This window comes from Panicum virgatum, chromosome 5N (assembly GCF_016808335.1).
Source record: "Panicum virgatum strain AP13 chromosome 5N, P.virgatum_v5, whole genome shotgun sequence".
Classification (NCBI taxonomy): domain Eukaryota; kingdom Viridiplantae; phylum Streptophyta; class Magnoliopsida; order Poales; family Poaceae; genus Panicum; species Panicum virgatum.
Window position 1 is genome coordinate 22,468,639 of NC_053149.1, and position 22,928 is coordinate 22,491,566.

Below are 22,928 nucleotides of genomic sequence, written 5' to 3' on the forward strand. Positions count from 1 at the left end.
TGACCAAAGGTAGGCTTCTGGTTTAAAAGCTTGCCCTGCACCTTTGGCTGATTATTCTTCCATGTACCCACTTCCAGACGCTTTGGCTTGAATGTCCGGGGCTGACCACTAGGGCAGTTTAACCGGTCATCAAGACCGGTCTGACCGGTCGGAGGAACCAGTCTAACCGGCCTCGGCTGAACAGCAGACCGGTCGCCTGAAGAAGAATCCTCTTGCCCTCCGAGCGTGCGAGGCTTTAGTATGATTCTCAGATTCTTCTTCCCAACTCCTGAATCACCTCCCTGGCCGGAATCTTGTTATCAACAGTCAACGGTCTGTCATCATCAATGATCACATTCTTGCCCTTTGCCCCTTCGGCTTGATCCGTCCGAATCAGCACCTTTGCATTGTTAAGATCAATGGTATGAACCGAGAACAGAGCTTTATCTATCTTCATCTCCGGAAAGGCCAATCGTCCTTCATTTATGGCTGATTGCACCTGTCGACGAAATAAATTACCATCATTAGTCGCATCAGACGAAGAATTATGAAATTTGCAATAAGCACCGCTTTAGCTCCTCAAGCGGCGGTATAACATGAGTAATCTTTAAATGCCCGAGTCGTAATAGCTCATCAAATATACGATTGCACTTGGACACATCAAAAGTAAACTTCATCTCCTCTTGCCGATTCTTTTGAGTCGGCTTGAGAGATGTACAAGTAGATGGTTTGGCCAAGGCGGGCCAAACGAACTCAGCAGCATATGCCTCTTTATCCTCATCGTCCGATGAATCGGAATCATATTCAACAACATGAGTGTTTGAACGATGGGACTTGTAGGTATCTTTCTCTTTTTGAAATCTTGTTTCTTGACTCAAAGCCTTAGCTTGAAGTTGATTTATAGAATAAAAACTCAAACCATCAAGCTTCTCTCTATAGCTAGAACGTAAACCCGCAAGAGCCAAATCAACCAAATCTTTTTCAGAAAGTGACAAATTAAAGCACCGGTTCTTAATATCTTTAAACTTCTTAAAATACTCCTGGATAGACTCGTCTGTACCCTGTCTAACATATGTTAAATCTGTCAACTTAGTTTCGTTATCTCCATTATAATAGAGATCAACTTCTGTTTTAATTAGTCGCAAGAACGATTCGAGTTAGGAGCTAATGACGAAAACCAAGAGAAAGCCATTCCAGTCAAAGATAATGAAAACATGCGAACGCGCAAATACTTGCTAGAACCGACTTCTCCAAGTTGAGCGATATATTGGCCAATATGCTCCCAAGTAGATCGGTTATCATCACCGCTAAACTTGATAAAATCGGGAACACGCCAACCAATGGGGTAAAGAATCAAATCAAAAGCATCAACGTACAGCCTACGATATAGCCGACTCCTACTCGCAACAAAGCCAAATTTTTCTTTAAACATATCGGCCAGATCCTCTTTCATCCTAGCAAGATCGGCTTCATAGTTACCCGTAGACACTTGACCAAAACGATGTGTCATAGGATCAGTAGTGGACATCGTTTGTGCGGCATACTGTAGATTAGCCCTAAGCCAATCGTCCCAAACATCCTTGGGCAACGGTGGAGGAAAAGGGGGTTCACCGTATGACTTCGTTGTATACGGCGGCACAAAATCTGCCAACTCTCGCTCCAGGCTATAATCAGCCGAAGCAGGAGAAGGAGTGATATGTAGCTGTGACGCAGAACCGAGCACCATGGCACCGGTCTAACCAGTCTGGGTGACCGGTCCACCCGTCGGGGCACCAGTCTGACCGGTCGGGGCGACCGATCTAACCGGTTCAGCCCTGGACGGCCGAACTAAGCCCGGCGGGGGCGTCAGTCCCGTGAAGTAATTCGGCGGCATACCATACTAATAATTATCCGACAGTGTGGATGAAAGACTAGGATTAGTGGAAAAATTGGAATTATCATTAACAGTTTTCTTCCCCTTGTTTTGCATACTCAAGTCGATAAGTATATCTTGTGTAAACTTTTGTGATTGCTCAAATCGACTCAAAAAGGCATCAGCAAACTGCTTAATAGAATCGAAGGTGAAACTTACCTCGCTTGGAGTGGAAGCAGATGGAACAGCAGCCGTAGCCGTAGTAGATGGGTTCGGTGGCAGTGTGAATGTAGGCATCTTGAAGTCCTTCTTGAACACGCCCTGCTGAGTCTTCCCGAAGCATGCAATCAATCTATTCTTGGCATCTTCTTGGTCCTTCTAGAACGTAGCCTCGAATTGCTTGCGCGTCTCCTCAGGTATGTCTTCGTACTTAATGTCGATGGGAGTAGCATCTACCTTGGGATCAACCTTCTCACCGGCCATTGCGCCCGATGAACTCAAATCTTTCCCCAGCGGAGTCGCCAAAAAGTATGTTGGTGCAAGATTAGCCAACACACAAGTGCTAGAATGCCCAGGATCGCAATGATCGCAACCGGACGAAGTCCCCTGGCGACCGGTCAGATTGGTCGCGCCAACCGATCAGACCGGTTGGGCGCAGAGAGCTTCGCGAAGACCTAGAACCTCAAGCTCGGGAGGGACCCCGTCAGAGCTCGAAGATCTAGGGTTGTCTTGAGGTCGGCAGGCCACTCAAGACGCCCATGAACACCGTCGAGATGAGCAAAGAACAGCACGAGGTTGGAAGAGCTAAAGTTTGGAGAAAAATAGGAAAATTATAATTTTATTGATTCGATTGGGTAGAAAGGCCTAGCCGAATAAAAACTCTTACCCTGATTTATAGGCCGGGGAAGATGTACCCCTTCCAAATCGGGTTACAAACGGACTCTACAAATCAAATCTATCTTGATTCGGATTACACAGGACCAGACCGGTCTGACCGGTCGGCCCGACCGGTTAGACCGGTCGGCCTTCGGCATTGCCAATTTTGGCTGCCAACACTCCTTCAGCCCGTATGCTTGTTTTTTCTCATAATTATGGTAACTAAGAAATTTCTAGCCGCAGTTCAGCATGGTTGTGATTGGTTTGCTGACCCTTTACCGACGGATATTATCAGGAAATACTATGCTGAACCATGGCTAGAAATACTTAACACCCTTTACCTACGCATGCTCTGCTTTGGTGAGTTTTTGCCTCTCAACCTCTCGTGCATATGTGGATTGAAATGTTGGATTTTAGTCTGGTTGTTAATGATTGGTATGTTGGATTGCCCGTCGTGCTCTATGGGCACCCTCCGCGGGACACTCCACTCCGCCGTCGTCTGCTTCTCCTCCGGGTTAGGCGGCACTCCTCCTCGATCCCTGATAGCCAGAGCGCGCGAGGCCCCTGCCCGGCAGCCCACGCAGCTCCAACGGCGCAAGCGCGTCCCCAGCGGCCTGTGCGAGAATGCATCCCGCCCCAGCGTGACGAACCTCGTAGCCTCGACCATGCCTGGCACGGTAGGTGCTGATGCGCCGTGGCGTCACGTGCGAGCCCTGTACCCGGCTCCGGCGAGGCAGAATCCCGCATCTAGCCCGAATCCGGCATGGCTCCACGAGCAAATGGCAGCTCCACCACTGCGCCGGACCTCTACTCCATCGTGGGCCTCTGCTCTGCTCGGGAAGGAACGACGGTCGGCGAAGGTCAAGGCCGCCGTGGCCAGGCGGGCGAGCCCCGACCGGCGTGCAGGAGCTCCGCCCCCCAGACGCAGCCCCGGCCCGTCACGCGTGTCGGTGAGAGATAGGGGAAGGAGAAAGAAGATGACGAGTGGGTCCGCTCATCAGGGAGACACAAGAAAGGCATTCAAACCTAATGGAAACTAAAAAAAAGTTGACTGAAAACTGAAACTAAATAATGGATAAAAGATATATAACTTAACTGAAAACTGAAAAAAAAACATTGAAGAAAACTAATAAATCATTTAACTAAAACTAAAAGAAAATAACAAAAACAAGACTGAAAACTAAAATAAAAAAAGACTGAAAGATATATGCGCCAATACAAGAAACGATTGAGAAATGGAGTCTAATCATTTTATTCCCATTGTTCTTTTGCAGCTCGCTCTTCACATAGTAATTGCATTATTTGGACATTTAATAATTCATTTCTCATGACAATTTGCTTTACATTCACTTTGTGTAGTATAGCAATTACCCCCTAGGCAGCACCAGCAAAAATCATGATTGAATAGTTTGCAGAGATCGTCAGCATGGTAGCACGTCGGATTTTTTGGTATAACATCCTTCTCGGTACTCATTTCATCCATCACTGTTCCACCTATTTTTCAAGCATGTAATGTGAATATGATAAATTACATACACAAAGCACAGAAACATCTCTATAATAAGCATAAAATCAATGTTATGGAAGTCGATAATTATAGAGGGCCCTCGTTTAGTTGATCTTAATTACAACTGAGAGATCAAACATAGAGGGCTTCAGCAATTTGTATATTTAATTGTGCAGGAAAAATATCAGCTACTCTAAAGATACTAATTAGTTTTGAGGAAATAATGGAGGAAAAACATTTTGATTTATTTCACTTACGTGTCACATGAATGGAAAAGCACCCAAGGACCAGCAGTGAAAGCAGTACTAGTGTGCCATTCTGCATTTTGTGTCCCTCCATGCTGTAAGGAACAAGACACTTATATGTTTTAGGGAGATGTGTTCTGCTGGAATGAGATGTATCGACCCATACATTGCTCATATATATAGGGAAAAAGGACTCCTCTTTGGATGCATGGTAATTAGGAAAAATTGATCACCGCCAACAAGCCTAGTGATGGATAAATTAAAAATATATTGATATGTAAAGACAGCCTTTAGGCCATATATTAATCCATAAATTTTTAGAACCAATGTTAGCTAATCTTTATTGGCTTAATTAGTTTCCTATTCTCTTATCCCAGCCCTTATAAATGCCAGCCAAATTGACTGGTTCTAACTTAGGTATCTCTTGTAAATTTAGAAATTATCTTAATCGATGGCGTATGATGGCCAAACAGTGTTAGGATACAATCAATTGATCACTCACTATTGGATCCTCACATGGAATTTGCGGCCTTGTTTAGCTCCCAAAGTTGGGGGGCGCCAGAATTCATGTAGCATTTCGTTTGTATTTGTGAATTGTTATCCAAACATTCCTTAATGGAAAAGTCTAAATTACTCCTCTCAACTATAGGCAAAGTCTGGATAACCCCCTAAACTATAACTTGGTTCAATTTACCTCCTAAACTATGCCAGTTGGTTCATTTCACCCCTTAATACAATTTGTCTTTTTTGTTTCTCACTACACAAGTTGAATTTTAATTTCAAATTTTGCAGGGTAGTAGTGTACATCACAGTGCATATTGAACAATTTTTATATAATTTTTCATCATTGTTTTTCATATAATATTGAACTCCAATAATTAATTTATTATTAAATATCCTAACCTATCAAAATTATGATAAAAAATTATGATGTATTTTTCTAACATTTGTTATGATGTGTACTACGATCTTGTAAAATTTCAACTTAAAACTCCTTCTACATATAGAGAAATGAAAAAGACAAATTGTATTAGGGGGTAATTTGAACTAACTGGCATAGTTTAGGGGGTAAATTGAACTAAGTTATAGTTTAGGCGGTAATGCGGAATTTGACAATAGTTGAGGGGAGTAATTTAGACTTTTTCCTTGATTAATTAGACTCAAAAGATTCGTCTCGCAAAGTTAAAGCAAACTATGCAATTAGTTTTTTATTTCGTCTATATTTAGTACATCACGCATGTACCGCAAGTTTGATGTGATGGGAAATCTTCTTTTTGCATAGTGCATTTTTCAGGAATTTGGGAGTAACTAAATAAGGCCATGATATGTGTGGATGACATGACCCACAACTATCGTCATATCCAACGCCCTAAGACCAGTCGACAATTCGGGGTATGGTACCTAGCTAGGGTCTCGTCATCAACTTGCTACACAAAGTTGGTGTTGACGGTCACTAACGACCAATTTTGACCATCAACTCCTGCACAAAAAGGGGCTAAAATATGGAATAAATGCAAGAATAGATTTATTTACTAACGAATTCCACAGGTGATGTTCTAGAATGTGTGTAAGTGATTTCCAGCTGATTTTGCAGTATAATGGTGTGGTTTAATCCAGGACATAACGCTCCAGCAAATCAGGACGCAACACGTGTCAGAATGTGGAATAGATGGCCCACCAGAGCAAGAAACCGATAGGACAAGAGCCCATACCCGTGCCAATGACAAGTGGGCTCAGGAAGGAACACGTGGACCAAAGGGGAAGGTCGGTGGGGCCACTGCCAGGCCGGCCGACCTACTGGTCGGCCGACCAGGCCCATGGGCCCCACCGCCTCAACTTTGCCATGTGGTACCTCCCTGTTGCTTGCTTAAGTCGGTTCTGCAGAGATGAGCTGCGAACTCGGGGTGGCTCCCTCCTATAAATACAAGGGGAGGGGTAGAGGAATGAACACACATATCACATCCTCTCAACTCACCTTTCTCCCTTGGAGCTTGAGACCTTCATCCTAGATGCTTAGGTAGACTAGGAGGTGTAGAAGAAGAGGAGGAGAGTGAGGAGGAGTCGGCGGAAGTGCCGGGTCTATCGGCACTCGTCTCCGCTTGTACCTCGACAGATGCTTATTCGGTTGTAAGTGTTCGAGACTTTCTTTGTTTGTTTATTTGGAATTAGAGTCTAGATTGCAAGTTATCATATCTGCCTTATATTAGTTAATGTGTATGCTAGCGAGTAGCATTTGATCTTAGCTTAAGACCCCAGATAGAAAAGGGTAGCCTTGGCCAGGGCTAAGGTTAGTAGGGAAAGGCGCAGACGTGGTGTCTAGGCTGGACTATACCACTCAGTTGTCTGATAGTCCCACGGTTTGTAGAGGTAGCCGGTAGGTGGTGACAGCCCTGTTCGAGCCTTCTCGTAATCCTCCACGTTCGGATATTGGATACAACATTATATTGGAGCTATCGGCTTGTATAAGCCGGTCGATACCTTTAGCTCGAAGTATAACGGCGACGTGATCTCTTCTTCTAGGCATAGATTCTAGATATAGAAAGTCCTCTCTTCTATCTTTCCCACACCGGCGTGTGTGTCCTTGGATGAGCCTGAACCTGTAGATAGCGTACTCACGTTCCCTAGTGGATACGATACCCTGGAATACTCCTAGGTGAAAGCTACAGCGGTATCCATGCGCTTGCGGATTTTATTCGTGACGTTACAAAATTCCAACAAACTTTCTGGTGTCGTTGCCGGGGAACGGTAGCTACATTATCTGCGGACTTAGTCGTCCTCGTATATTCTTTTTCTTTTCCTTTGATTCTACCTCAACCCCCGCTACCCATGGAGCAGCTATCTCTTTTACAGCTCTCTTCACCCAAGAGTGAGTTCTATGAGCCAGCATCCTCTGCTGACTCAATTCTTTCTACTAGCTATGAACTCGACTCAGGCTACATAGCCTTTGTTCAGGAAAATTCCTTTTTAGGAAGGGATTTTGAAAATCCCTACCATCATCTGCGTGAGTTTGAGCAAGTGTGTTCATGCAAGAAAATTTCGGGAGAAGCGAAGCAATGGTACATTCGTGTCGTAGGCTGTGTGAATGGAAGTTGGATTGAACTTCGGGACATATTTTGTTCTGCATTCTTTCTGCTTTCACGAATATGTGCTCAGAATGATAAGGAATCAATCGGTGTAGCTTGGGCTAGATTTACCCTATTGGTGAAATCAGGCCCAGACTTGTCATTACCCGAGCATTTATTGCTCCAGCATTTTTATGCTAGTCTTGACAAGGAGTCTGCACACCATCGCGATCTTACCTCTGGAGAATCTTTTGCTCATCTCACCCCAACCGAAAGTAGGGAAGTCCTGGACAAAATCTTGGACAGAACCTCTTTCGTTTGTATCCACGAGCCAGTTCCCACAGAGCCCGAGATGCATCAAGCGGAGCCTTCAGAAATCGAATCAGAACCCCCTGAAAGCCTATCAGTAGATTCGACCTATGAAACTGTGCCTGAACATAAATCTGAAATATCGGAGGAAGAAGACCCTCTACCTCCGGAATTTCTCCGAAGTATCCAGCCGGATATCTTTGAAGATTTCGGTAATACCTCAAGATACTTCTGCCAGAAGCAACCACCAAGCCATGTCACTCCTACTGATCCTTTAGAAGAGAACTTTCTTCGGGAGACAGTTCAAAAGTTGACAACATTGATCAGCAATGAATGGCTGCAGGAAGGAGAGTCATCAGTATCTCCAATTTATTTAAACTCCTCTCCACATCATTCCGTTGCCGCCTACAAGATCAAAATGTGGATGCTCTCTATAGTCCCGCTATTGGAGCTAATCTCATGTCAGATGAGTTTGCCTTAGTCTTCCTAGGCAATTACAAACTCACTCCGACAGACAGACAGCTCAGGAGACCTTCTGATTCTCTTACAAGCAGCTATGGGATAATCACCAATGTGCCATTATGGCACAATGATGTTAAAATCCGTCTGAACTTTCACATCTTCGAAGACCTCAACTTCGACTTCTTGATAGGACATCGACTTAAAGCCCTCTTTTCAGATGTCCCTAAGGACGGATGTTTGAACATTAAGTTAGGGAAGGACACAATCCACATCCCCATGGATCGAGCATTAACATGCTCTGTGGAAGATCTCCCTATTCCAGAACCAATCGAGGAAATAATGGCCACTTCCACCTTCGAGTTTGTTGACTCGAACCTCGAGGAGGATATTGAGATAATGCCGGAAGAAGTCAGCGATGCAGAAGAAGAACCCGGTGATACTTCTGAACTGCTCGCGACAGAGAAGCCATCACGACCTCCGATTGAGCTAAAGCCTTTACCTTCAGCGCTTAGATACGCCTTCCTGAATAGCGATGTAGAGTCTCCCGTAATCATCAGTGACAAACTTTCAGAAGAGGAGACGAATAATGTGACACCTCAGGTGTCTAACTGTTAAATTAGGGTTTAATGTGTGGATTTGGTGCATGTTTCATAGTTAAAAATTATTCTATGCAAAACTAGGGGTATTTTGGTAATTAGGAAAAATTATAAGTACTTTGTTGCAAAAAGTTTTGACTTGAAAAGTATTTTCAACTTTGATATGGGTCTTATTGAAAATATGCTAAAAATAATTATTTTTGTAGCATTATTGCATTTGAGTCCAAAAGTATAGAAATTTTACCATAAAAAGTATTTTTCCCTTATTGGAATAGTGCTCTTTCAAAATTATAAACATATTTTCAAAACCTTTGATCTAGTGAAGATCTGCATAACATGAAAGTTATAGATATTGAAAAATTGAACAATTTTCATGTTGGGCACTTTTTCATTTGAGCCCTAGAACAGTGGGAAATTTTAGTTTTCGTTTCAGCCCTTGGACTTATCAGTAATTACAAAAAGATCCACCCACTGTTTTTCTTCTTTCTCCCGCGGCTGGAAAGCAGGGGCGCCGCCCCACATCGCCGGTGCCGCCGTTTGAGCCCCTGCCGCCGTTTCCCCGCCCCCAGGACCCCGCGCCGCCTCCACGTGCTACGCGCAAGCCTCCCGCCGCCTTCTCCCCATCTCTGCTGTTGCCCTGCACGCGTGCCACGCCACCCGTGCATGCCACGCCGCCGGCCGCCCACGGGAGCACGCCGTCATCCCCGATTTCACCTCCTCTCCGGCCGAGATCATCCCCAAACCTTCCCCGATGCTCATCCCTCCTCCTGCTGGCCAATAAAAGCCCGACCGGAGCTCCTGTGCCACCATCCACCACCATCGCCGCCGCCATTACTAACTGAGCTTGAAGCTCGCCGCCGACAGCCACCCTCCGCCCCTTAGCGCTCAAATTCGCAGCACTACCACCTCCCTAAAGTCCCACCGAAGCTCCCTAGTCGCTTCCCCTCCACTTTTTCACCCCGGAGCCACCAGAACGCCGTCGCCCCGCCCGCCATTAGCGCCGCCGCCCCTGCTCGCACGCGTAGCCACTCCTTCGCCACGGCTCGGCCTAAATTGAACTCACCAACACCTTCCTCTTGCTCCACTGGTACTCCTCAGCCCGATCCCCTCCGCTGTAGGTCACCGGAGCACCACCTTCACCGACGCAGCTCGCCGCCGATCGCCGGAGCTCGCGGAGTCAGCGCCTCAGACCATCCCGAACCACGCCGCAAGTGCCCAGAGGTGCGCCCCGACCTCCTTTTCCTATTTCCCCATCTCTGGCTCGCCGCCGGCGACCCACGCCACCGGGATCCGGCCGCCCCTTCCCTGCTCCCCTTCCCAAACCGGCCAAGGGCCTTTTTGCAAGGAATCATTTGATTCCAGGGACCTTGCAGTAATAAATCAAAACCTCTTTTCTTTATTTTATGTGCGAACTTTGATAATTCCTAGTAAATGCTAGAAAAATCAGAAAAATGCCAAATAAATTTTGTTTTGCTCCTTGTGAATAGTTATATATGATGATGCTATGTTTTTGTTATGAAACTTTGTGTGGTAAGTTTTAAAAATAAAATTAGTTTATAGGTCTTTTAAACTTGATCTTTTATTTTGGGATTTTATTTAAAATAAGTTTTGAACATGTGACTTTGTAAGCATGTCAATTTTTTTTCAAAACTCTTCAAAATATATTAGTAGACTATATTTTATGCTTTTAAAATGTACTTCTTTAAAGATTTATTTTAAAACCTTTTTGTGACTTATTTTGAAATAAATCACCTTTTCTTTTTCTTTAACTTCAAACCATGTTCTTAGGGTAGTCAGTTTTGTTATTTATGGAGTTCCTTATATTTCTTTTCTACTCCATAAATGACTGCCCAGTAGAAAATATTGAATGATTGTTTGTTTGATTTAATTTTCAACTCTTTAGTGAAGGAAAGCTATACTCAAGCACTTCACTAATTTACTTTTACTGCATTACATATAGAAATATCGTTAGCCGACGACAAATACGAGTTCACCCAGGATCCAGACGGGGATTTTTCTTCTGAAGCTCAGGCCAACGTTGAATTAACTGAAGCCCCGAACTCTGATTCGGAAGAACCTCAACTTACTGACTTTATAAACACCGATACAGGCAAACCCCGGTGCATAATCCCATTACTTTAAATTATGCCACTTTATGGTTATTCTTACTTGTGCATTTAAGTTATTGGAGTTGAATGAAAACTTTAGATGCATAATTTTAGGAACCTATTGTTTGAATACTAGAAACAGAGTTCCGAATAGCTGCTTTGCTAATAGGACCTGTAAAAGTCGAGTGATTTCCTGTCACTCGCGAGTTTATAGGAGTTGATTGTTTCTTCCTTCAGTCACTATAAGGACCACGGAAAGGATCTGGATATCCCGCCTGTGTAGTTAAAATTTTGCTAAGGTAGCAGTGTGTGGTAGTGTTGGTTAAGCGTTTGAAAGTACTAGTCACATGCCGTAAATATGGTACGCGGCAAGCCTAGTAACTGATCGGCCCGGCAAATGGACTTTACCCCACTCTCTCTTAGAGATAGGAAGATATTTTATGACGAAAGTTTATTATATGTTGCACAACGATTACGGGTGCAGAGAATGGCGGTTCTCTGTAGTCGGGGAGAGTGGCCCTGATCCATGAACCGGAATGAGAAGCCAACGGTTGCTTGGGAGTGACCCAACGGTATTCCAAGCGTGTGAGTTAGGTTTACCTTGCAAGGGTTGAAATTCGGTTCGAACTGTTCCGCCTCTCACGGATAATGAGACTGCTTAATCTCTTTACCACATGGAGTAAAAAGTGAAACAAGGATCATACTTAATCTTGTTGGATGCAAATAAGTTTCCTACCATGTTTGTATAGATAGGTGCAAACCTAGATTGGTTAATCCAACTAGAACTTGAAAGCTAAAACTTGAAATTAAGGACCTACTCTTTATTGCTTTTCAGCAAATAAACTCCAGAGCCTTCACAAAACTTTGCATGTCTAGTTAAAGGGATGTTTTATACCCTTCCCCGGGTCAGTCTTGCTGAGTATTAGTATACTCAGACTTGCATGTGATCTTGTTTTTCAGGAATGCCTTCTGATGATCACAACAATAGTATGACTTGTCCTAGTGCTTCACCTGCTGGCTGGACGATGGAATAGGAACCATCTATCAGCTATGGTTCAGATAAATGATGTCACGTCTGGGCTTATCTTGACATCATCTCTACGACGTCTCTAGATATTCGTATTTTACTTTTCGCTGCAGAATCCTTTTCTTATAGTTTGTTTCTATAAAACTTCTCTAGTTTCTGCCAAAATAAATCTGTAAAAGCAAAAGCTTCGGCTTGTTAGCTACAAAACTTTGATGTAATTATACTTCTTATCTATGTGATATAAAATATTGTGGATTGTTGTATCTCTGACTCGCCTTCGTGCGGGATGTATACTTGTGTTACGATCCGGTATCAAGTGGTTTTATCGGGATTTTACCCGACATACCAGTAATTATATCGGTTGAAGTGCTTTTAGGTGTTTAGTACACTTAAACTGGTATAATTCAGACTGGTTTTGCCACAAATAAGCTCATCGCTGTTCTAGAGAAGCATCGATCAGTCTTAGGCTATACCCTACAAGACCTCAAGGGCATTAATCCTGCCCTCTGCACCCACCGAATCCCATTGGATCCCGCAATAGCACCTTCCAGGGAACCCCAAAGAAGGATGAACAATGCTATGAGGGAGGTGGTGAAGAAAGAGGTTCTTAAACTCCTAGATGCTGGAATTATATATCCTGTTCCGCATAGTGAGTGGGTAAGCCCAGTCCAAGTCGTGCCCAAGAAAGGAGGCATGACGGTGGTGGAAAATAGCAAGAACGAGCTAATTCCTCAACGAACCATCACGGGATGGAGGATGTGTATAGATTACAGAAAACTCAACAAGGCTACTAAGAAGGATCACTTCCCACTACCTTTCATCGATGAGATGTTAGAGCGATTGGTGAAGCACTCCTACTTTTGTTTCCTTGATGGTTATTCTGGTTACCATCAAATACCCATCCATCCCGAAGATCAGAGAAAGACCACGTTCACATGCCCTTATGGAACATATGCCTACCGACGAATGTCGTTTGGGTTATGTAACACACCCGCGTCGTTCCAAAGGTGCATGATGTCCATTTTTTCTGACATGATCGAAGAAATTATGGAAGTCTTCATGGACGACTTCTCGGTCTATGGGACGACCTTCAATCATTGTCTGGAGAATTTAGACAAAGTCTTGCAAAGATGCCAAGAGAAGGACCTGATCCTCAACTGGGAGAAATGTCAATTCATGGTCCGTGAAGGCAAAGATTGAAGTTATTGAAAAACTTCCGCCTCCCATCAATGTGAAAGGAATCAGAAGCTTCCTTGGCCATGCCGGATTCTATCGAAGGTTCATTGCAAACTTCTCCCAGATTGCTAGACCCCTCACAAGTCTACTAGCCAAGGACGTTCCTTTTCAATTCACAGATGAGTGCCATAAAGCCTTTGACACACTCAAAAAGGCACTCATCTCAGCTCCAATCATTCAACCCCCAGATTGGAAGCTCCCATTCGAGATCATGTGTGATGCTAGTGACTATGAGGTGCGGGCCGTACTTGGTCAAACCAAGGATAAGAAGCATCACGCGATCGCGTACGTAAGCAAGACACTCATTGGAGCTCAGCTCAATTATGCCACAACAGAAAAAGAGCTCCTAGCAGTTGTCTTCGCTATCGACAAGTTTAGATCCTATTTAGTGGGTACCAAGGTCATCGTCTATACAGACCATGCCGCACTCAAGTACCTCTTCACTAAAAAGGATGCTAGACCAAGGTTGATCAGATGGATTCTCCTACTCCAAGAGTTTGATTTGGAAATTAAAGATAAGAAAGGAGTAGAGAATTCAGTGGCGGATCATTTATCGTGCATGACCAATACGAATACCCAAGACCCGCCGATAAATGATTTCCTATGGGATGATATGCTTCTCAAAGTAACAGCTTCGCACCCCTGGTATGCGAATATCATAAACTTTATGGTTTCGGGGTATATACCCCAGGGGAAAGCAAAAAGAAGCTAGTACAGGAGAGCAGATGCCACCTATGGGATGCACCATATCTGTACCGAGTCTGTGCAGATGGGCTACTCAGACATTGTGTACCTACGGCAGAAGGACAGAAGATCATAGAGAAATGCCATGCAGCACCATATGGAAGTCACCTTGGTGTATTTCGCACTCAAGCGAAAATCTGGCAGAGTGGCTTCTATTGGCCATCTATGTACGAAGGTACAAAGAACTTCATCCGTAGATGTCCAAACTGCCAAAGGCATGGAGGGATCACAGCCCGTGACTCAATGCCCCTGAACTACAATCTTCAGGTCGAACTTTTTGATGTCTGGGGTATTGATTATATGGGACATTTTGTAAGATCCAAAGGATGCGAGTATATTCTAGTCGCCCAAGATTACGTCTCCAAATGGGTCGAGGCCATGCCATGCAGAGCCGCAGATGCAAAGCATGCCCGTAAGATGTTCCATGAGATTATCTTTCCAAGGTTTGGCACACCACAGATGGTAATCAGTGACGGAGGGTCACAATTCATTGACTCGGCCTTTCGGAACTTTCTCAACGAACTAGGGACATGGCACAACATCGCGACTCCGTATCACCCTCAGACTAGCGGTCAAGCAGAGACATCCAATAAGTAGATTAAAAATATTCTGCAAAAGACCGTGAACGAGATGGGGAGGGGATGGAAGCTGAGACTACTGGATGCACTGTGGGCATACCGTACAGCATACAAGACACCCATTGGAATGTCACCCTACCAGCTTGTCTACGGGAAAACTTGCCACCTACCCGTGGAGTTGGAGCACAGAGCGCATTGGGCTATCTGGAAGTGGAATATGGATCTTAAAATAGCTGGAGAATACAGGAAGCATCAAATCTTGGAATTGGAAGAATGGAGAGATAAAGCTTATCATAGTGCCTCAATTTACAAAGAGAGAACCAAGGGATGGCATGATAAGCGATTGAAGCCTAAGAGTTTCAATCCTGGAGACAAGGTATTACTCTTTAACTCTAGGGTCAAGTTATTTGGTCATGGGAAACAAAGGAGCAAAGGGCAAGGACCGTATCGCGTCATCGACACATCATCACATGGAGCCATCACGGTACAAGATGATGATGGTAACACCTTTAAGGTAAACAGTCAACGACTCAAGCTTTTCCTAGACCATCATAAAGCTCTTGATGAAGAGGTAGAAGTGATTGACTTAGTCGATCCCGTACTTATGTTCAAAAAGAGCCATATAGGCCAAAAGGGTAGGAGGGCCCATCCCAACTCTCAAACACATAGTCCTACCAGTTGACCCGCGCAAGCTGGGGCCCACTAGGGCCCAGCCTAGGTCGACCGACCTATAGGTCGACCGAGCCTGGGCTAGCCCCAGTGAGGCCCAGTTTTGGGGCACGGCCTCCTTGACCCACCTAGAGTCCAACCCCACGAAGAATGACGGCGTTTCGCGACGAGAAAAAGGAGTCTCGTACCCTTCTTCTTCCTCTCAGAAACCCTACCTTGTTTCCATCTATTCCCCAAAACCTCCATTGCTTCCACCAGCATCCCATCACCATCAGCCCATGGCCGACAAGGAGATAGTCCCCTACATTGCACCGAAATCCCGCCGAGACCCTCCACTGAGCCCTATGGAGCAATACTTCGTGGAGGCTCTTCAAGAAGAGGCCTTCTCGGTGCCCATGACCTCTCCAGCAACACCTCGAAGCAACCCAAGAAGGAGGGACCCGAGGGGTGCTAGGGGTAGGTCAGCCGATCACCTTGGTCGGCCAACTTTGCCACGGGCCCACTCGGCTCCCGGCTCCACTGGTGGTTCTCCATTGCCTAGTGAAGTGCTTCCAGAGGAGGTACGGCAAAGCAAATCGCGAAATAGGCCTTCCAAGAAGAAATTGGAGGTTTTCGCGGTCAGATTGTTCCAAGATGAGAATACACCCAGGCCGAGACTTAAGCCCGATGAAGAATATGTTCACTCATGGGTGACAAAAGAGGGTCAGATAATCAGCCACGATTATCAGTGCAACAAGATATCTCCTGATGAGCCGCCGCTCCAACCACGCCTCACCATCTTTGGAGTGAGACCGCCGGCCAGAGCAGAAGACTATCAAGACAAGTCTGAGATGAGGGTACTTTCCAATGAGCTTACAAAAGCTCATATGGCCAATGTTAGATTGGACACATCTCAGCAAAGGGTAAGAGAGGAGGTCAGAGAGTTGCAAGGGGACCTCGATCTTTACCTCGAATTTCTTGATGAGAGGATGGATCGCCTAGCAAAGGCACTAGGGATCCAAGACTTTGAGTAGGGATCTTAGATAAGACCCCTCTCGTTATCATAGGTTTAGTTGGGCGCTAGTCATAATCGAGTCGTTTAGGTTTAGGTCAGTTTAGTCGCGCCCCAGTCTTTATTTCATTCAGATTTGTGAACTTTGGCTCCCCGGTGTTAATGCCGGCAGAGCCCCATTATCTTTTATATTTGGTTTGTTTTGTCTATGATCGAAGAGCAGGTCGAAAACAAGTGTGGGGGGAGATCCCATGACGCTACACGTCCACGATCACATTTACACATCACGTGCCCCTCCCGCTCCGACTCATGAGTTTGCACTATCTCACTTGTTTCCTCCCTTTAGCATTTCTAAACATGAGCATATCTTTTCAAATCTTGAACCTATTTAAGAAAGGGTCAGTTGGATCCATGCCACTACAATTTCACGATTTTTGATTTCATGTTGAAATCCATGCCATTGAGTGGCATGATTTTCAACGTGAAACCCAATTTCACGGAGTTGTGGTGGCATGAATCGAATTTTCCCTTTAAGAAATGTGCTAAATAAGATCTCTTGATAGATGCCTTTGCATAAATGTTTTTCATGCTGCGCTTAAGTTTGTGAACCATATTTTATAGGACCCATAATACTTAGTTGTTGACTAACGTGATATGACTGGTTTAAAGTTGTTTGTCTCTTTCATGTTGACCAGTCTGGGATTTTATTTATAAAAATGAAAACTAAGTTCTTGGTCTTATCTCTTTATCCACCATGCCACCAGAGCCATATAAAAATCTCATTCTATGTCTCTTGGCAACATGATTGAGCTTTATCAAATTTTGTGACCCATCATGGTTCTGCTCTGTTTATGCACTTGATTTTAGGTTTTATGTTCAGATGAATCATGTGCTCCTTAAATACTGTCTGATGATGTTTATTCAAGAAAAAGAGAGAGAAAGAGAGATGAAAAGATGGCATGCCAAAGAAGCATGCCCCAAACAAAAAGAGAGAGAAAAGATGGCATGCCAAAGAAGCATGACCCAGCAATAAAATCAGACATGAAAACGAGCATGTATTTATCTGTGCACTAACCTGACCAGTCGTAAACATGATTATGCACCTGTGGATCCAATTTTTGATCTTGCAACAGATTTGGGCCAAGCAGACGACATTCTACCTCATCCACCGAGACTCCACATATACCATCAAAACCAGTGAGGTGAAATAGGGATGAGTGCTGGTAAGAAGTTATGAGCGACTCTGAGAGACCCATGGAGGAGAGTAAGACCATGAACAATTTTATAAAAATATTTTTCAAAATTTCCCATGTCTGGCAACATGACAGGATGACACTTGAAGCCGAGATCATTCCGTTCTTCAACAACTCAAGATATCATGATAGACACATTCAAGTTCACAAGCAAGAGCAAGGTATGAAATAAATTTTGTGTAGGATATTCTATCAGGAAGCTACCAGCTCACCTCAATCCTGACCTTTACTCAGGACGAGCAAAGGGCCAAGTGTGGGGGGATCTTGTTGACGGTCACTAACGACCAATTTTGACCGTCAACTCCTGCACAAAAAGGGGATAAAATGTGGAATAAATGCTAGGATAGATTTATTTACTAACGAATTCCACAAGTGATGTTCTAGAATATGTGCAGATGATTTCCAGCTGATTTTGCAGTATAATGGTGTGGTTTAATCCAGGACATAACGCTCCAGCAAATCAGGACGCGACACGTGTCAGAATGTGGAATAGATGGCCCACCAGAGCAAGAAACCAAGAGTACAAGAGCCCATACCCGTGCCAATGACAAGTGGGTCCAGGAAGGAACACGTGGACCAAAGGGGAAGGTCGGTGGGGCCACTGCCAGGCCGTCCGACCTACTGGTCGGCCGACCAGGCCCATGGGCCCCACCGCCTCAACTTTGCCACATGGCGCCTCCCTGTTGCTTGCTTAAGTCGGTTCTGCAGAGATGAGCTTCGAACTCAGGGTGGCTCCCTCCTATAAATACAAGGGGAGGGGTAGAGGAATGAACACACATATTGGTGCTGACCGGTCCGGGGTACTGCCCCTGACCAGATTGGTGCTGACCCAATCGGTCGTGAACCGGCTACTTCAACCTGTCAAACATAGGTCCTCTGGAGCATCCCTCCCCATGGAAGTCTGGTGGACACGGCTTCGGATAACATTGCATCCAAAACCCCCCATTCTCCCATGCGGGAAACCGAGAATCCGATGCCGGTGGAGCCCATGGCATTGCAACATACATCGGCTGCATCTGCTGAGGAGGGAACACGGTAACCACATAACCCCTGCGCTTGCTTGATTCTCCCCTAGGAGATGAAGGGGCGCATTGACGCAGAGGTGACCTTGGTCTCTTTTTTAGGGGCCGATCGTTTCAAGCGGCCTTTGAGTACTTGTTCAACAGTTGACCAAAGGTAGGCTTCTGGTTTAAAAGCTTGCCCTGCACCTTTGGCTGATTATTCTTCCATGTACCCACTTCCGGACGCTTTGGCTTGAATGTTCGGGGGTGACCACCAGGGCGGTTTAACCGGTCGTCAAGACCGGTTTGACCGGTCGGAGGAACCGGTCTTACCGGTCTCGGCTGAACAGTAGACCGGTCCTGAAGAAGAATCCTCTTGCCCTCCGAGAGTGCGAGGCTTCAGTATGATTCTCAGATTCATCTTTCCAACTCCTGAATCACCTCCCTGGCCAGAATCTTGTTATCAACAGTCAACGGCCTGTCATCACCAATGATCACATTCTTGCCCTTTGCCCCTTCGGCTTGATCCGGCCGAATCAGCACCTTTGCATTGTTAAGATCAATGGTATGAACCGGGAACAGAGCTTTATATATCTTCATCTCCGGAAAGGCCAATCATCCTTCATGTATGGCTGATTACACCTGTCGACGAAATACATTACCATCATTAGTCGCATGAGACGAAGAATTATGAAATTTGCAGTAAGCACCGCATTAGCTCCTCAAGCGGCGGTATAACATGAGTAATCTTTAATTGCCCGAGTCGTAATAGCTCATCAAATATACGATCGCACTTGGACACATCAAAAGTAAACTTCATCTCCTCTTGCCGATTCTTTTGAGTCGGCTTGAGAGATGTATAAGTAGATGGTTTGGCCAAGGCGGGCCAAACGAACTCAGTAGCATATACCTCTTTATCCTCATCGTCCGATGAATCGGAATCATATTCAACAACATGAGTGTTTGAACGATGGGACTTGTAGGTATCTTTCTCTTTTTGAAATCTTGTTTCTTGACTCAAAGCCTTAGCTTGAAGCTGATTTATAGAATAAAAACTCAAACCATCAAGCTTCTCTCTATAGCTAGAACGTAAACCCGCAAGAGCCAAATCAACCAAATCTTTTTCAGAAAGTGACAAATTAAAGCACCGGTTCTTAATATCTTTAAACTTCTTAAAATACTCCTGGATAGACTCGTCTCTACCCTGTCTAACAGATGTTAAATCTGTCAACTTAGTTTCATTATCTCCATTATAATAGAGATCAACTTATGTTCTAATTCGTCGCAAGAACGATTCGAGTTAGGAGCTAACGACGAAAACCAAGAGAAAGCCATTCCAGTCAAAGATAAAGAAAACATGCGAACGCGCAAAGACTTGCGAGAACCAACTTCTCCAAGTTGAGCGATATGTTGGCCAATATGCTCCCAAGTAGATCGGTTATCATCACCGCTAAACTTGACAAAATCGGGAACACGCCAACCAATGGGATAAGGAATAAAATCAAAAGCATCAACGTACGGCCTATGATATAGCCGACTCCTACTCGCAACAAAGCCAAGTTTTTCTTTAAACTTATCGGCCAGATCCTCTTTCATCCTAGCAAGATCGGCCTCATAGTTACCCGTAGACGCTTGACCAAAATGATGTGTCATAGGGTCAGTAGTGGACATCGTTTGTGCGGCATACTGCAGATTAGCCCTAAGCCAATCGTCCCAAACATCCTTGGGCAACGGTGGAGGAAAAGGGGTTCATTGTAAGACTTTGTTGTATACGGCGGCACAAAATCTGCCAACTCTCGCTCCAAGTTATAATCAGCCGAAGCAGGAGAAGGCGTGATCTGTGGCTGTGACGCAGAACCGAGCACCATGGCACTGGTCTGACCAGTCTGGGTGACCGGTCTGACCGGTCCACCCGCCGGGGCACCGGTTTGACCGGTCGGGGCGACCGATCTAACCGGTTCGGCCCTGGACGGCAGAACTAAGCCCGGCAGGGGCGTCTGTCCCGTGAAGTAATTCGGTGGCATACCATACTGATAATTATCTGATGGTGTGGCTGAAAGACTAGGAGTAGTGGAAAAATTGGAATTATCATTAACAGTTTTCTTCCCCTTGTTTTGCATACTCAAATCGATAAGTATATCTTGTGTAAACTTTTGTGATTGCTCAAATCGACTCAAAAAGGCATCAGCAAACTGCTTAATAGAATCGAAGGTGAAACTTACCTCGCTTGGAGTGGAAGCAGATGGAACAGCAGCCGTAGCCGTAGTTGATGGGTTCGGTGGCAGTGTGAACGTAGGCATCTTGAACTCCTTCTTGAACACGCCCTGCTGAGTCTTCCCGAAGCATGCAAGTAATCTATTCTTGGCATCTTCTTGGTCCTTCTGGAACGCAGCCTCGAATTGCTTGCGCGTCTCCTTAGGTATGTCTTCGTACTTAATGTCGATGGGAGTAGCATCTACCTTGGGATCAACCTTCTCACCGGCCATTGCGCCCGATGAACTCAGATCTTTCCCCAGCGGAGTCGCCAAAAAGTATGTTGGCGCAAGATTAGCCAACACACAAGTGCTAGAACGTGCAGGATTGCAATGATCGCAACCGGACGAAGTCCCCTGGCGACCGGTCAGATCGGTCACGCCAACCGATCAGACCGGTTGGGCGCAGAGAGCTTCGTGAAGACCTAGAACCTCAAGCTCGGGAGGGACCCCGTCAGAGCTCGAAGATCTAGGGTTGTCTTGAGGTCGGCAGGCCACTCAAGACGCCCTTGAACACCGTCGAGACGAGCAAAGAACAGCACGAGGTTGGAAGAGCTAAAGTTTAGAGAAAAATAGGAAAATTATAATTTTATTGATTCGATTGGGTAGAAAGACCTAGCCGAATAAAAACTCTTGCCCTGATTTATAGGCCGGGGAAGACGTACCTCTTCCAAATTAGGTTACAAACAGACTCTACAAATCAAATCTATCTTGATTCGGATTACACAGGACCAGACCGGTCTGACCAGTCGGCCCGACCGGTCAGACCGGTCGGCCTTCGACATTGCCAATTTTGGCTGCCAACACTCCTTCAGCCCGTATGCTTGTTTTTTCTCATAATCATGGTAACTAAGAAATTTCTAGCCGCGGTTCAGCATGGTTGTGATTGGTTTGCTGACCCTTTACCAATGCATATTATCAGGAAATACTATGCTGAACCGTGGCTAGAAATACTTAACACCCTTTACCTACGCATGCTCTGCTTTGGTGAGTTTTTGCCTCTCAACCTCTCGTGCATATGTGGATTGAAATGTTGGATTTTAGTCTGGTTGTTAATGATTGGTATGTTGGATTGCCCGTCGCGCTCTATGGGCACCCTCCGCGGGACACTCCACTCCGCTGTCGTCCGCTTCTCCTCCGGATTAGGCGGCACTCCTCCTCGATCCCTGATAGCCAGAGCGCACGAGGCCCGTGCCCGGCAGCCCACGCGGCTCCAATGGCGCAAGCGCGTTCCCAGCGACCTGTGCGAGCATGCGTCCCGCCCCAGCGTGACGAACCTCGTAGCCCCGACCATGCCTGGCCACGGCAGGTGCTGATGCGCCGTGGCGTCACGTGCGAGCCCCGTACCCGGCTCAGGCGAGGCAGAATCCCGCATCTAGCCCGAATCCGGCATGGCTCCACGAGCGTATGACAGGTCCACCACTGCGCCGGACCTCTACTCCATCGTGGGCCTCTGCTCTGCTCGGGAAGGAACAACGGTCGGCGAAGGTCAAGGCTGCCGTGCCCAGGCGGGCGAGCCCCGACCCGCGTGCAGGAGCTCCGCCACGATCCCCAGACGCAGCCCCGGCCCGTCACGCGTGTCGGTGAGAGATAGGGGAAGGAGAAAGAAGATGTCGAGTGGGTCCGCTCATCAGGGAGACACAAGAAAGGCACTCAAACCTAATGGAAACTAAAAAAAAGTTGACTGAAAACTGAAACTAAATAATGGATAAAAGATATATAACTTAACTGAAAACTGAAAAAAAAACATTGAAGAAAACTAATAAATCATTTAACTAAAACTAAAAGAAAATAACAAAAACAAGACTGAAAACTAAAATAAAAAAAGACTGAAAGATATATGCGCCAATACAAGAAACGATTGAGAAATGGAGTCTAATCATTTTATTCCCATTGTTCTTTTGCAGCTCGCTCTTCACATAGTAATTGCATTATTTGGACATTTAATAATTCATTTCTCATGACAATTTGCTTTACATTCACTTTGTGTAGTATAGCAATTACCCCCTAGGCAGCACCAGCAAAAATCATGATTGAATAGTTTGCAGAGATCGTCAGCATGGTAGCACGTCGGATTTTTTGGTATAACATCCTTCTCGGTACTCATTTCATCCATCACTGTTCCACCTATTTTTCAAGCATGTAATGTGAATATGATAAATTACATACACAAAGCACAGA